We start from the raw sequence: 16,095 nt of genomic DNA, 5'->3' as shown, positions 1-16,095 counted from the left end.
ACCTGCGTGGAGCTGCATGAAGGCTGCGGATGAATGCTACATATTGTTCTTACTGCTTGCTTTTATTCAGTAAATTCTTTCAAATTGATGACTTACCCCCGGAAAGTTATTCCATAAGACATTACAGAGTGGAAATATGAAAAATATGTAAGAGGTTGATTCATTTGTTTCCCAGACTGGTAGTTACACAAAGAGCAAAAGAAGCTGACTGTAATTGTTTGAGAAGCTCAATAATATGCTTCTTCTGGTTCTATTTTTCATCAGTATTTACACCCAAAAATTTGGAGTATTCTATCTTATTTAATGTACTTGCAGAAGAAGCTTATGTTGTCCATCCAACCTCGTACAATATAACAATGGAAAACCCAGGATGGAATTACAACTGTATGGAAGGAATAGGTTGTTGCTCACCATGTTGAGGAGATGTTGAATCACAGATGGCAAAATGAAAAGAATGCTAGAATATTCAGCAGACTAAGTCTGTCAGACATAGAAAACACACACATTCACACACACATGGGCACTAAGACGCAACTGTGACTTTGTCAGAGGCAAGCAGCAATCTTGGCTGGAGCAAGTATTTGGGGTGCAGATGAGGTGTTGAGTGTGGAGGTGGAAGGATAAAAGGCTGCCAATGCAGCCTGTGGGAGCTTTGGGAGCGTGCAGAAACGTGATGAGGACAAGCTAGGGCTGCTACAGGCAGCATCCACTAAAGAGACAGCTTACACTACACTCGTTCGTCCTCTGTTAGAATATTGCTGCGCGGTGTGGGATCCTTACCAGGTGGGATTGACGGAGGACATTGAAAGGGTGCAAAAAAAGGGCAGCTCGTTTTGTATTATCACGTAATAGGGGAGAGAGTGTGGCAGATATGATACGCGAGTTGGGATGGAAGTCATTAAAGCAAAGACCTTTTTCGTCGCGGCGAGATCTATTTACGAAATTTCAGTCACCAACTTTCTCTTCTGAATGTGAAAATATTTTGTTGAGCCCAACCTACATAGGTAGGAATGATCATCAAAATAAAGTAAGAGAAATCAGAGCTCGAACAGAAAGGGTTAGGTGTTCGTTTTTCCCGCGCGCTTTTCGGAAGTGGAATGGTAAAGAGATAGTATGATTGTGGTTCGATGAACCCTCTGCCAAGCAGTTAAATGTGAATTGCAGAGTAGTCATGTAGATGTAGATGTATGCCGAGGGGGTGGGGGTGGGGGTGGGGGGAAAAAGAGAGAAATAGAAAAGCGAAAAGGATTATGAGGGTGCATTTGGATGGATAGAAGGTGTGCGTAGTATTGGACTGAGAGCAGGGAATGGGATAGAACAGGGACCGGAACAAGTTGGGACCAGAGGGTTGCAGAAAAAAGGAGATATTATGGGGCGGGTTCCCACCTGTGCAATTTAGAAAATCTGGAGTTGGTGGGAAGAATCCAGATGGTACAGTCTGAGAAACAGTCATTAAAATCAAGCACATTGTGTTGGATGGCGTGCTCAGCAACTGGATGGTTCAGCTGTCTCTTTGGCTACACTTTTGTGGTTGCTCATAAGTTGGTAGATCCCATGACTGCTTTTGCAGATGGCCTTTGAAGGGATGGGAGATGCCTGTGAGAGGACTGAAGTAGGTGGTAGTGGGAGGATCCATTGGGCTGATTTTGCATCTAGGTCTATCACAGGGATGTGAGCTATGAGGAAAGGAGTTTGGAGCAGCAGTGGGCTACAGAAGGACAAGGTATTGTGTAGGTTCAGTGGGTGGTCGAATATCGTTATAGGAGGTGTGAGGGAGGAAATCTTTTATTTAAGGGCAATATGAGTAGTAATTGAAACATTATCAGAGAATGTGATTCACTTTTTCCACTCGTGTATGGCACTGAGTCATAAAAGAGGTGTTCCTTTGCAGCTGTACAATGGGTATATGGGGAGTGGTAGGTGAGTGAGGAGACAAGGCACAGGAAATCTGTTTCTAGATGTTGTGGAGAAGATAATTTTGGTCTGCAAATGCCTCAGTAAGACACTTGGCAAGTTTGGAGAGAGACTGCTTGTTACTACAGAAGGTACGACCACAGTAAGTATGATGTGGATGGAGGAAGTGAGGTAACCATTCTTGAGGTGGAGGTCGTTATCATGGAAGGTGGCTTGTTGGTCTGACCAGGTGAATTGAATGGGGAGAAGGTGCTGAGGTTCTCTGGGAATGGACACAGACCGTCCTCATCCTCAGTCCACCTTGTGAAGATGTTCATCAATAAATCTGAACTGGTTGAGCAGTTTGGGATTCTGGGTGGTTAGGAAGGATCTCTCTAGATGGCTCTTAAAGAGGCTAGTTTAGGATGGTGCCATGGATGCCCACTTCTGCACCATAGATTAGTTTGTAGATGATGCCTTCAAAGTGATGGTGTTTGAATATATAATTGGTCATAGTGACCAGGAACTAGGTTGCACTGCAGATTTGAAGTCAGTCAGGTGTTAGTAAAGGAAGCAATGCCCAACAACTTTAAGGCCATAGGCATTGGGGACAGTGGAGGGTGAATCACATCTAGATGGAGGAATAAACTGATTCAGGCAGAGTTCAGTGTTGGTTTTGGACTGAGTCTGATTGGTAGAATTGTGGTGAATATGTGTTTCCACTGTAAGGACCAGGAGAAAGAGACAAGGGCTTTAGCAAGTCCAGCATGATTGAATTTGGATATGTGCCAAAAGATAAGGCCTAATAATTCTGGGACTGAGGTTTTGGAGGACAGGGTCATGTTTGTGTTGCGGGTCTGTCTAGGCATATATGTATTATGTCCACAGTAATGGGCACATTATAACTAATTAAATAGCACAACTGTACAAACACGTGCGGAGTTTCAATTTTCCGAGAAGCACATCTTTATTAATTTACAGGCTGCGTATATTTTGACAGAAAAGTACAAAGGTATTAAGTTTATTACCTTTTATGCTATCCAAGATATAAGTTTTTGATTTCCCATTAATTGCTGCTACTGTGTGTATCATTATTTGGCAGCTCTTGTCTTTTGGAAACGTTTGTCCCAAAAAGGGCCTAGTAAAAATACTGGAAATAACAGGGGTTGGTCACTGCACTCTAGTTACCCTGAATGCTTTTGGGAATTTGCTGTGCAAATAATAATCTCTTATTCGAAACACTCAGATGTGCACCTTATTGTATGTCATGCTACTGTATGAGATGTGATGCATCAGCTACATCATACTATTGAGTGAATCCTGAAGCTGTGCATATACACTACATGAGAAAAAGGTGGAGCACCCAGAAAACGTGGTCAGATGTAATGTAACTCCATACACATATACACATCATGTCTTGTTAATTTTCTAGAATTTCCATCCCCAATACTCATAGGTCTTACCACTGTTGGGCACTACCTCCTTTACCAACACCTGACTGACTCCAAATCTGCACTACAACTTACTTGCATCTTCTGCAAGCAAAGCCATGGTGCAGCAGTGGAAACACACACACACACACACACACACACACACACACACACACACACAGCATCTTTCTATGCTAACCTATTTCCTATTTATAATAAGATGGTGTGTACATAACTAATAAGAGTTGCAATTCTCAGTGACAGGTGGAACGTCCACCAGAGTTCATTAGTGCTTACTTGTGTTTAGTGTTGTTACAGAGGCTCTGGTAGTGTGTATAAGAGTGTGAACAGCATTCGATGTTGAATGATCACTGTGAAGAACACAAAGATGCCATTTACTTGTATGAGACAGCATTATCAGCACCTGACAAGAGTTTGGAAGGGGTCTCATTGTGAGTCTTCGTTTGGCTTGCTGGACGGATCGTGCTTCATGCTGTAGTCAGATTTTTGGGGTGTTCAGATGTGAGTGGCGCAAACGGTGGACAGCATGGAATGTGAGGGCAGCCATACTCTTCAACCACCACACAGGAGGATCACTATATTATGCATCAAGCACTTTGTAACCCCTCCACATCTCTGCCCACCATCCGAGAACAAGTAACGCACCATCCCATGTGCAGGCTGCTGTTAACAAAATACAAATGGCTGTGTTTAGTGTGGTGCCATGACTGGGAAGCGTGGACTACTGATGGATGGTATCACATTACATACAGTGATGAATCACAGTTGTGCGCTTCCCTGGATGCCTATCGTTAGTGAGTACGGTGGCAGCCTAGGGAGAGATGTCATTATTCTAAAGCTTTGGAAAGGTGCAGCAGTGTTACTCTTGGCGTTAATGGTGTGAGGAGCCATCAAATATCATTTCAGGTCACAGCTGGTAGTGATTGAGAGAACTCTAATGGCACAATGGTATATAACAGAAATTCTATGTCCTCATGTGTTGTCTCACATGTGACACTATCGTAATGCCATTTTTGAACAGGATGATGATTGTGCGCACATGGCATGTGTGTACATTAACTGTCTGCATTCTGCTGCGGTATTCCCATAGCCAGTGAGGTCCCCAGATCTGTCCACAATAGAAATATATGCCACTAGTTCAGATTCCAATACAATCCCAGTACCATTGTACCAAAGACCCATTTTGACAGTTTTGGACCAGTTTGCCTCGGGAGAGGATGCAATGGCTTTATGACATCCTTCCAAACTGAATCAGTGCATGCAGAAAGACCAGAGGGGGAGCAATGTTATACTAAGTCAGTTTATACTGCCAAAGTCTTTGTAAATTTGACTCGATTTTGTAATCACTGAAACAACATGACATTCCTTCTCACTTGTGAAGTTTCATTTTGTTTCCTCCTTCCCTTCCAGGGGCTTCACTTTTTTTTTGTCAGGTGGCCCCGCTTGACAAAAGATCCTTACCCAAAGATAGGAAAGTTGCACAGGTCACACCAATGTTTAAGAAAGCTAGTACGAGTAATCCACTCAATTACAGGCATGAATTACCTTGAAGAGAATGCTCCATCGACACACAGTCAACATGGATTTATAAAACATCATTCTTGTGAAACACAACTAGATCTTTACACACTCAGAGTGTTACATCTACATCTAAATCCATACTCCGCAAGCCACCTGACGTGCTATTGACAAGGGATTTCAAATTGATTCTGTATTTCTAGATTTCTAAAAGGCTTTTGACACTGTATCACACAAGACACTCATAGTGAAATTGCGTACTTATGAAATATCATCTCAGTTATGTAACTGAATTCATGATTTCCTGTAAGAGAGTTCACAGTGCATAGTAACTGAGGTAAAGTGAAACAGGAGTGATTTCTGGTGTCCCCCAAGGTAGTGTTATAAGCCCTTTGCTGTTCCTTATCTGTGTAAACAATTTAGGAGACAATCTGAGCAGCCATCGTAGGTTGTTTGCAGATGATGCTGTCAATTATCATATAGTTAAGTCATCAGGAGGTCAAAACAAATTGCAAATCGATTTAGATAAAATATGTGTGTGGTGCAAAAATTGGCAGTTGGCACTAAATAATGAAAAGTGTGAGAAATATGCGTGTGGTGCAAAAATTGACAGTTGGCTCTAAATAATGAAAAGTGTGAGGTCATCCATGAGTGCTGAAAGGAATCCGTTAAACTTCGCTTACACAATAAATTAATCTAATCTAAAGGCTGTAAAATCAACTAAATACCTGGGAATTGCAATTATGAACTATTTAAACTGGAAAGAACATGTAGAAAATGTTGTGGGGAAGGCAAACCAAAGACTGCGTTTTATTGGCAGAACACAAAGAAAATGTATCAGATCTACTAAAGAGACTGCCTACTCTAGGCTTGTCTGTTCTCTTTTCAAGTACTGCTGTACTGGGATTGCTTCCAGATAGGATTATCGCGAAGTAGGAGCAAGTGTCACGGACGTGGTACAGGATTTGGGATGGACAGCATTAAATCAAAGGCATTTTTCGTTTCGGCTGATCTTCTCACGAAATTTCAATCAACAACTTTCTCCTCTGAATGCAAAAATATTTTGTTGGTGCCAACCTACATAGGGAGAAATGATCATCATAATAAAATAAGGGAAATCAGGGCTTGCACGGAAAGATGTAGGTGTTCCCTTTTTCCACACACTGTTAAAAAGTGGAATAATAGAGAATTATTGTGAAGGTGGTTCAATGAACCCTCTCCCAGGCTCATAAGTGTGATTTGCAGAGTCTCCATGTAGATGGAGCTGTAGAGGTAGAAATGTGACAGTCTTCAATTAAATATGAGGAGACTTCTCTGTGATATACCTGGTTTCATATTGAACTGTGTAGTTGAGTTTATGGTCCAGAATGTTATCAGATCCCCAGTACTCACAACTTCAGCTTCTTCACCAAAATGATCATGTGGCATTGTTGGCTGGGAGGCCCCATCTGAGTAAGTTTGGCCACTGAGTGCAAGCCTTATTTCAGTCAATGCCACATTGCGCGACTCGTGTGCCTTTGATGAGGATGAAATGATGATGAGAACAATACAACACCCAGTCCATGAGCAGAGAAAATCTCCAACCTGGCTGGCAATTGAACCCAGGCCTGCTGCATGGGAGGCAAGCACATTACCAGTCAGCTAAGCAGGCGGACTTCTTTACCAAGATCTTTCTCCAGAGAACCTAATTCACAGATGACATCACTAAGTCCTGCACTTTGCTTAAAAAATACTGGTTACTTGGTGTTTGCTACCCAGCGAGATGTGTACTAATTTGGACATTATTATCCGAAGACTACTAAAAGAAGGGCCTTGTGAGTCTTTTTAATCCTCTGATTACTATTTGCCATGACTTGCACATTCTTCACTGTCTTATCCAACTGTTCTTAAACTCCTTTGGGTGTCAGCTCACTTTTATCAACATAATCCAGAGCACTGAATCTTGTTAGATAAGTGTAGACTAAAGCTAACACACTTGTAGAATCTCTTGCCCCTCTTTCCTCATTATGCAAGATTGGCTACAGTCCAGTCATCAACGCTATTCCTAACCTTACTGATGCCAAGTGAAGCTGTCAGCTGCTTGTGCTAGTGCCAGATCAACTTTGGTTTTACAATCAGCTGCTCCAAAATTTTGGAGTGAGAAGCAAAGCTACTGTAGCATCAAAGGCCAGCTTCACCTCCTTTGAAATGGGTTCTTTCACAGCATCCTAAATGAAAAAAGTTAAGACTGGTTTCAATCAGTGGATCATTTGTTACTGCTCTGTAACAGTTGCAGTTATTGTCCATTGTGACAATATTTATTTGGCCTAGACAGATTATTTAAGGTAGGGCCATCCACAGCATGCTAAACTTCACGTGTGCAGCTTGTGTGGGTGGGCCAAGGCTTGGCCTGTCACTTGGCTTCACTTAGTCCTACTCGGAAGTACCCATAACAGCATGACATTTCATTCAGCAGTGTGATGTGGCATTTTGCAGTTGACACAACACTCTGAGTTTGGCAGAATTGTGCTATAAGTGCTGTTTACTCTTCACCATTTGTTCGAGGTTTGAAGGACATTTACAGGTTCAGTGGCTATTTGCATAGAAAGAGAAGTCTGGCAACCTGTCTTCACAATCTTTTAAAATGAATGAGAATGACGGAAGATAACAATGAGACTTCTCAATTGGCATAAGTGATGTGTATCGTTTATTTTCTATGAAACAACACTATAGTACCATGCAGAAAGAATTTAAACTTTTAGATGACAATGAAAGAGCAAAAAATTGTAACAATCGGCAGGCAGGGTCACACGTCTGTACATCAAGAAGAAATTGGTGATCTGAATTTCTGAAGTCACAACCATTATTCCATTTAGTGGCAACTGTTTTCAAGGGAAGTGGATGAAGAGTGTGGTGGCTTAATATATTACTGTAAAGTGAGCTGGTTAAGTCAAGGGGCATGCCTGAAATGATTTTTCAATTTAAATCTTACTATTGTTCAGTTTATGAAAGAAAAAGAGAGTGCAGGAACAAAAATTAGAACATCTGTAATGGATTGCAGACTTCACATGGTAAGTGGATTTCACTGCACACTGCCCACAGTAAGACGTCACAAGGTAACTTCTGTCTGATTTGATGGGGATGTATCTAAAACGAAAATCGTGTTGTGGAAGGGGCACATTGTAAAAACGATAATCCAGTCGCCTAAGCTCACCGGTGTTAAAGAAAGCACCTGGGTTCTGAATAATTTGTTGTAGTCTTGCAAGAATTGCAGCAATAATTTTATAAAGGTTTTGAGGACACTTTCAATCTTACATCTATTTTCGAGACCTGTCGCCATTTCAGTTGAGAGCACTCCTGTGCATGCGCACATATAATTAATTGACCTGAAAGATAATTCCAGTTTTGATTACAAATCTCTTTATGTTAAAATTGTTCAGGACATCTTGCTTTTCTCAGGTGGATTTTCCAAGTCTCCATAATGTGGTTGCAAAAGTGCTACAATATTTCGATTGACATATTTGTGCGAAGGACTGTTTTTCCATTATGAAACTATATAAGTCACAATTACAAGACAGTTTGAGTGCAAAACTCTATGAAATTGTCTGCATCTGTCTGTATGCTGACAGTTCATCTCCTTCAGGGCACCAAAGGTAATTAATTAATGCTAAAAACTTGTTTTATTTGTGATCTATGTTGTGAGAAATTTTAAACATTTTTTGGCTGTGCACTCAGTAACCATGTGTGCAAATATATAAAATGTAACAGTCAGCCAACCGGTTTCAGACAACTTTTTTTAAAAACACCTTAACCAGGTTTCAATAGCTCTAAGACTATATTCATTGGAACAGTTAAGGTTGCATAGTTGGATGCCTCTTGTGTGGTGTATGTGGCAATCTAGGCCAGCTGGCAGTTAACTTGTGCCACCGCTTGCAACTATGATTGTATTGCTCTACGATTACTGTCTATCTTTTTTATTATGACTTATATTCTTGACTCATCGAACAAAACCATGTCATTTGATGATAGCACTGTTGCTCATAATTTAAAACTTGTCATGTGAGTTCATGTAACTTTTACCATACTGAAGAAGATAGTCTTAGGGCTATCGAAACGTGGGTAATGTGTTTTGAAAAAAGTTGTGTGCAACTGGTTGGCTGACTATTACATTTTATACAATTGTTGAGAAATGAGAAATACAAAACCAAGTCATATGCAGTACAGCTGTGATTTCACTGTCTCCCCCCCTTTACGCTCAGACTGCACGGCGTGGCTGTGGAGGAAATGTGAAGTGAGGCTGAGCGATTTGTCACTCGAGCCTGGGGATGGCCTACTAGCTGAAATCTTGGTCATCCCTGATTTAAGGTACCATATTTACTTGAATCTAAGCTGCACTTTTTTTCCAGTTTTTGTAATCCAAAAAACCGCCTGCGGCTTAGAATCGAGTGCAAAGCAAGCGGGAGTTCTGAAAAATGTTGGTGGGTGCCGCCACAACTAACTTCTGCCGTCGAATATATGTAGTGCCACACAGGCATGCTTTGTAGGCACAAAGATAAATACTGGTACCAAAATCTCTGCATCAGTAAATAAATTAAAAAAAAAAAAAAAAAAAAGTGGAAGACGAGCCTTTTTCCTCCGCTCAGAGTTTTGACCACTGTGTTTTGGTACATTATCCAACGAAGTAAATACAAATTCTGTATTGTTGATCTTTGAATGTAGCAGCATTTCAATGTACTACGAAAATCCAACTGGCAAGACTGTTTGGGATGTTTGTCAATATGGCCAACTCTACGTTCTGAATTTTTTCCTACCTGTGAGAAGAGATGGTTGCTAATAGGAGCTTTTATGAATTGTGAATCCATGTAGTATTCTCTTCGCCATAAGATTAATACAAATATAAACATTTTGCAATGTATTGTTTCGTGTTTACTACTATCTCATTTAAATCCTGTCTGCCTAATAAACTACGAAACTAGAGTGAGACAATAGCAAACGCGGAAGAATATACAAATCATGTCATGTTTATATTCGTATTATTCTTATGCCTGATAGTGATAGTCAGAAATGAGGCACGGCAGCTGACTAGATTTTTAAATCTAAGATGACTAATTTCTGTGCAGAATGTAATGAACTAAAGAGGCGCCTGCAAAGATTTTCACACGGAGAAAAATTTTCGCTAAAATTTCGTTCAGAACATCGTCTATCATACGCAGTCTATTATTTGGTTCTTGTTGATCATTATCAAAGAAAGAAGTAGTGTAAGTAACAACAAATGTTTCGCTAATGAGACGACTCCTCTCTATTTTTTATTTGTAAGCAGCGGTAACGCGCACAAAAGCAAGCCACGCCGCGAGCGGCGACAGGCCGTAAACACGCACTATCAGAATGCGACAAACAATACATGACACAGTACAGTAATGCGTTTTCACCTTAGAGTGACGTAAACACCTATAACAAAGAGAACGGCACTTATCAGATCAAAGAAAAATAAGCAATCAATTCAAACCAGACGAAGCACGTGAAAAAGGAAGGATATCCGTATAAATACGGACGGAGCGCATGACGCGTAGCAATGGCTACCTGGTAAACCGTAACTGCTAAGCTTACGACTCGAACCAAACTACTGCAGCTGTATCGTCATTCATTCGACCTAAATTGTGTCTCATATTACAACTAGGCGAACTTTGTTTCGATTTGGAGGTGCGACCTAAAACTTTTCTCTCCCCTTGATTTTCGAGTCTCAAATTTCAGGTGCAGCTTAGATTCGGGAAAAAATTTTCTCCTTGATTTCGAGTCTCATTTTTCAGGTGCGGCTTAGATTCGAGTAAATACGGTATATTGTTCAATTAAAATTATGATTATGCAACTGTTTACTGGCTTGTGCCATGCATATACTTATGAATTTTATTTAGCTAAATATCTGCTTGATAACCATATTTTCATAAAAGATATCTATGATGTAATTTAGCAAATGGCACTACTAGAGAATGAGGTTAGGATAAGTTGCATTTGTACCACAAGTATAAAATGAACAGAAACTTCACAAGTATCAAAGTTTTTCACTTTTAAGGGAAACAAGGAATTTAATGAGCGTAAAATTGTATTTGTCTATGATGTAACCCTGAATTTAAGAGGGGCTGGCTTTGAGGAAACTCAAGAGTAAAGAGGTCTCGAACAAAATTTAAGAACTGTTAAAGATTCATTTGTGAATGGTTTGATGTAAAAGGTACCAAAATATAGCATAATTTATCTCTCATTTGACTTTAACTCTTCATATTTAACATTGATGAAAAAAGAGAAGTTGCACAATTGAGTATTCAGCAAGACAAGCTAAATGCAAACAGAAATGGTAATTAGATAAAGATGATTAGTTTTGACAGCATTTCTTAGGTCACCAAGAATATGCACTGATCTGCTCCTATCAAGTGAAAGGTATCGAAAGATAATTTACTTTTGCATGTTGCAACAGCCACACAAACCTCTTGAAGGAATACATTTTGTCATAACTGTTGCCAATTGATAACAGTACTTTTAATGAAACTGACTGCATTGCAGTAGCCACTTGATAATGGCATTTCTGTCAAAATTGGCCAGTTGTGGAAAATAAAATTTCTAACAATCATGGCAAAATGTATTCCTTCAAGATATCAGATGTAATTGAGAAACTGGAAAAAAAGAAAAAATTAACAAACCACAGTACCACCTTCCAAAATCTGCAGATGGATGTGGTAATTAGGGCATTACACATATTTTTTGCATATGAGCTTTGAGTAAAACAGCGTGGTAGTAAAATGGAAAGAAGCAAAAACTGTTTAACTAACAAATGTGTATGTTAACCGCTTAACATAAAATCCCGAGTATTCTCGTTTTTTTAATTCTGACGAAATCATAAAACGTTGAGTATACTCGGGCTCATCATTTCCGACTGGCACATGTTTTAAAAGGCCGAAGTTACTCGTTCTCTCTTGTGTTTTGGCAGTTCCTTGATATTTTTGGTAGATGACTCTGTGGTGTGTTACTCTGAAGTGTGTATTTCTAGCAAGAGATGTCTCTGAATCAGGCAATTGTAATAGTGGTCACTCTACAATCTGTTCTTGCACTTTATGAAAATGGAGAGTGAATATGAGTTTGGTATTGAATTTAGTTGGTCTGAGAGTTCTGAAGATAGCTATGAAGAGAGTTTGGAAGAAGTAAGTGATGAATCAGTTTCTTCTGAGTGTAACATTGTGAGCACCAGAGTGTGGTACGAGATAGATCCATCTAAGCCACTACCACCTGCTCCACCACGTTTTCCTTTTACAGGTAAACCTCAGATTAATTGTGAACCCTTATTGAAAATGTCTTGCATTATTTTAGACAGTTCATTGATGACGGATACATGCAAATTTTGGTTACCGAGACCAACAAATATGCAACACAAACAAACGTCTCGGCATGGAAGCCAACAACAATTGACGAGGTGTACATATTTGTTGCTGTAATATTGTTACAAAGCATTGTGAAAAAACCCACATATCAGATGTACTGGACAAAAAGAGCTACATTAGCCACACCAATTTTTAGAGAGGTTCTGCCATTCAAGAGGTTTGTCAATTTGAAGAACAACTTACATTTTTTGGACAATGCAACCTATAACGCAGAAAGCCATCCACAACCCAAACTGAATAAAGTATGGCCTACTGTGAGCTACCTGTCGACTAAATTTAAAAACAACTGTGTTCCAGAAAGAGATGTCACCATAGATGAAAGCCTGCTGTTATATAAAGGGCGACTGGGATGGATCCAGTATTTGCCACTCAAGAGAGCTAGGTTTGGCACAAAAACATTCATGTTGTGCGAGTCACAGACTGGATATGTTTTGTCCCTAATTATTTACGTTGGCAAGGGCACTACGTTTGAGGAAGAATACAAGGATCTGCCAATGTCGTCACAAATTGTAATGGCACTAATGCAACCCTTGCTAAATATGGGATACTGCTTGACCTTCTACTAACAAAAAGAACAGATATGTATGGCACCGTGCGTCCTACAAGAAAAGAAATGCCACCTTCTTTCCGGACCAAGAAAATGAAGAAAGGGGAGGTTGCATTCCAGCGAGGTAAACTGACTGCACTGAAATGGAAAGATAAGAGAGATGTCTGCATGCTGTCCACCATCCACAATGCAGAAATACAAACAGGAAAGTAAGAAACAAATATATTGCCAAACCAGTGGCTGTATTTGCTTATAATGACACAATGGGGGGTGTGGATAAAGTTGATCAGCACATTGCAAACAATCCATTGCCATGCAAGAGGGCTAAAAAGTATTACAGGAAGATATTTTTTTCATCTATTGGAATTAGCAGAATTGAATGCCTTTGTCCTATATAAAAAACATGGAGGAAAGCTCACTGCCCTTGACTTTCACATGGCTGTTGCTGAACAGCTCATTGCCAAACATCAGGTGGAGGAATGTTCACCCAAAGCAGCGGGCCATCCATCAGCAAAATCGACCCCAACGCAACTTGTTGGACGTCATTTTCCATCTACGATTCCTCCGACCGAGAAGAAGCAGAATCCAACAAGAACATGTAGGATGTGCAGTAGTGTGCGTGATGCCAGAGGGAAGAAGGCACGGAGGGAATCAAGATACATGTGTAAAGACTGTGGTGTAGCTTTGTGTATTGATCCTTGCTTCAGGGTATTTCACACAGTCACAAACATATAAACAATGGCTCTAAATTTTAATGGTTAGTGTTGCTGTTCACTTTTAGTGCTTCGATGCACAGAATTACTGTAATTTTAAGAAGGAAAAACAGGTTAAGCCTATCACGAGTATACTCGTGATTTTAAACCAGGGGCTATTTAGACATGAAAATGTCCACTGTTCATCATCATCATTTAATAATGATGAACAGTGGACATTTTCATTTAGACATGAAAATGTCCACTGTTCATCATCATTATTTAATGATGATGAACAGTGGACATTTTCATGTCTAAATAGCCCCTGGTTTAAAATCACGAGTATACTCGTGATAGGCTTAACCTGTTTTTCCTTCTTAAAATTACAGTAATTCTGTGCATCGGAGCACTAAAAGGGGCTATTTAGACATGAAAATTTCCACTGTTAAGCAACTAAAAAATAATTTCATTGTTACTGTCATTATTGTGCTTCTCTGAATATTTCATTTTGGCAATAAAAAAATTAGTTGAAAAAAGAACCATCATATTGTAAATAATACATATATTAAGAACTTAAACATAATAAGGGGCACTGGACCTCCAGGAGTCAGTGCTGTTTAGTGTTTGTGTTTACTTCAGCATGGGTAATATTAGACACTATCTCAGCAATGTGATTTGTCAGAAGCTGTACCAGCAGCAGCTAAAAAGAATGCATGGAAGTTAGTGTGTCACAGCACGAGGAACCTAACATGATTAGAGTGGTCTTAAGTGTAGATGTGTGACAACTTGCTTCCCAAGAATGCAAAGTGTTCAGAAATCAGAGCAAGAAGACAAGTCATCCATAATTATCTGCAGCCATATAGAATGCAGTGTGTTAATCTGACACTATTTCAAATGGTTTGTAATACACACACAATCACAAGGTAACATTTAAAAGAAATTTTCAGGACTCATCAGTTATATGTAGGGTATGAAAAGTTATTTATCTGTTGCATTTTTTTAAACAATAAAACTAAATTACATTATTGACCATGCCAATATATTATGTGAATATTTAGAATCTGTTGTCTTTGGAAAACAGTTGTCATAAATAAATCACTTGAACTACTGTAATAATAAGCAAACATAACTTACGTGTGCAATAAATCAAGCGCTTTACCTAAATAGTATAATTCTAAAAGCAGCACTTTTTTATTCTTTTCTTTTTTCTTTTTTTTTTCAAAAATAACGTTTCTTTGCTGATCAGTAAAGATGATAGATTTGACAGTTTTATCTGTAGACAGAGTACAGCAGATGGCCTGCATAAGAAGTACCCACCACATACCATTAATGGTAAGAGTCAATGTAATCTACCGAAGCAGTTTAACATAGGCGCAATATTGTGCTATTTTACGTTTTGAGTCGTTATCCTCCTACAGTTCATGCTGTGGGCAATAATATTTGTCAATAGGGGCTGTATAAATGCAGGCCAAATTCGTCTGGTTCATCAGCAACCTGGCACTATTTATAGTGAAAACAACACTTGGGCTGTGGCCAAGGCATTCTCAGTCTTACCACTTCTTGAAGGGATGCTAGTTACGCAACATCTGCACGAGAACCTCTACAAAAGTGGGAAAGCAGGAAGGAAGGAAGATTAAGGTTAAATGTTGTATTGGTGATGAGGTTATTAGAGATAGTGCAGAATCTTGATTGAGGAAGTATATCTGCTGTGCAATTTCAAAGGAAACTGGACTGCAGTTTTTTATGGCAATTGAGTTGCATCCGATTGGGTGTGAGGATGTTTCACATGCAACGGAAACCTAGTGTATCTTATGGCTGGTTGGAATGTAGTCAGTCTGTAACGCCGGAAATGCATATCCTCCTATTTCCATCTATTGCACTGCAAATTTTTTTCCTTATTTTGTTACCTGAAGATATAACATTTCTGTATCTTTGTATATTGTAATTGCTTTACTATTTGTATATATATGCATTTATGTCAATGTATAATTGGTTTGTTTTGTGAATATTATTTGTATTTTTACGCTGGGTCTGGCCTAGGGAAAACTAAGCTATCAAACGATTACATCGATAGGTCGTATGGAGAACCAAAGTGTTTAAGATCTTTGGTGGTGTTAACTCTGTCGCGGGGAGTGCGGGCAGAGGAGAGTCTGGCTGGAGTAGTGCGGTTGAGCAGGTGTGTTGTGTGACGCTCTCGCGAGTTGCCGCGCTTTCGGGGTTTGGCAGCATGTAATTGCTCTCGACTTGCTATGATAGTTTCTGACACAGTGTCGCGGACAGGAAGCATTAGCTGGCCCACACCAAGAGCCCGTTTCGTATGGTGACAGTGTCGAGAAGAAGACACGCCAACATCCAGCTTCTGCAACAGCGACGGCCGACAATGAGTGACTGTCGCCACCTCCTCGATCGACGACTTCAAACCTTTAATCAACCAACAAGGAAGACTGGTAGCACGTAAAGTTTTAGAACTGTATGGCAGACCTCAGTTTTTCAAACTGTTAAATTTTTCTCACTAAATTACAGCAACGTAGCATGAACCTTTGTTGCTCATTGTCCCAATTGCATTACCAAGCAGGGTCCCTTCCTTT

This window comes from Schistocerca piceifrons, chromosome 1 (assembly GCF_021461385.2).
Source record: "Schistocerca piceifrons isolate TAMUIC-IGC-003096 chromosome 1, iqSchPice1.1, whole genome shotgun sequence".
In the NCBI taxonomy this organism is placed as follows: domain Eukaryota; kingdom Metazoa; phylum Arthropoda; class Insecta; order Orthoptera; family Acrididae; genus Schistocerca; species Schistocerca piceifrons.
The sequence above is the reverse complement of the archived record's forward strand: the minus strand, read 5'-3'. Positions refer to the sequence as shown.